Source organism: Otolemur garnettii, unplaced genomic scaffold (genome assembly GCF_000181295.1).
Source record: "Otolemur garnettii isolate 467f Iridium unplaced genomic scaffold, OtoGar3 scaffold00210, whole genome shotgun sequence".
NCBI lineage: Eukaryota > Metazoa > Chordata > Mammalia > Primates > Galagidae > Otolemur > Otolemur garnettii.
Window position 1 is genome coordinate 1,526,939 of NW_003852605.1, and position 1,520 is coordinate 1,528,458.

Below are 1,520 nucleotides of genomic sequence, written 5' to 3' on the forward strand. Positions count from 1 at the left end.
AGCTATAGGCACCGAGCCGTAGGCAATTCTCTTGCCTCAGCCTCCCGAGCAGCTGGGACTACAGGCACCTGCCACAACGCCCGGCTATTTTTTTGTTGCAGTTTGGCCAGGGCCAAGTTTGAACCCTCAGTATATGAGGCCGGCACTCTACTCACTGAGTCACAGGAGCTGCCAATGTGACTCATAAATATGTTACCTGCTAATTTTCCAATGGAATACATGGAGCCAAAATCTGACATTCAGCTTAAAGAAAAATTTGATCATGTCTCCATACTGGACTTTTATAGGTCTTTTTTTTTTTTGAGACAGAGCGTCAAGCTGTTGCCCTGGGTAGGGTGCGTGGCATCACAGCTCAGAGCAACCTCCAACTCCTGGGCTCAAGGGATTCTCTTACCTCCACCTCCCAAGTAGCTGGGACTACAGGCGCCTGCCACGATGCCCAGCTATATTTTGGTTGCAGTTGTCAATGTTGTTTGGTGGGCCCGGGCTGGAATCGAACCCACAAGCTCAGGTGTATGTGGCTGGCGCCTTAGCTGCTTGAGCCACAGGCTCCGAGCCTTTAGAGGTCTTATCTTCCCAGAGACAAAAATCCTTAATTCCACAATCACGCCTTATTCTTGTCATCACTTTTTGGCAGCACCTACATTTACCAGTAATTATTTTCAAGAATGAAGCACATTCCTTTCTTTTATTCCATTTCTTCCATTTAGAATCAAAACATCTGATGAGCACCTCGAGAACTCATTAAGAATCGCAACTACTTCCATCAAACCAGATATTGATGTATTAGTTCCTCAAATGCAATGTCAAATATCCTACTAGTTTTATGTTGCCCACTTTTCCTTTTATAGTAAAAAGTATCAAAAAAAAGGCAAAGACTGGCTCGGTGCCCATAGTTACAGTGCCAACCACATAGCTGAGGCTGGAGGGTTCGAATCCGGCCTGGGCCAGCTAAACAACAACGACAACTGTAACAACAACAACAAAAATAGCCAGGCGTGTGGCAGGCACCTATAGTCCCAATTATTTGGGAGGCTGAGGCAAGAGAATTGCTTAAGCCCAGGAGCTGGAGTTTGCTGTAAGCTGTAATGCCATAGCACTCTACCCAGGGGGACAGCTTGAGGCTCTGTGTCAAAAAAATAAACAAATAAATAAAATAAAAATAAGTACAGATTTATAAATATGCATGGGTTAGCAGGCATATATATGTATATATAGGTATATGTATGTGTGTTTGTGTACTATATAATAGTTCTATCTGCTAAGAGGGCCTAGAAGCACAGAAATAACAGTTTAACAAAGAGCATACCTAGTGGCCAGATCTTGGTTGTTTAAATACCATACTTTCATACCAGCACTCCTGATTCTGTAGTTATTTCCATGTTGGAGCAGAGAAAATACAAATAAACCCAGAACATCTTGTGGCCTAAGAAAATAAGAATATGTACAGAAAAGAATGGGGACTTGTGCAAAATAAACAGAAGCCAATTAAAAGAGCTTCTGATGGCCTAAACTGGAAC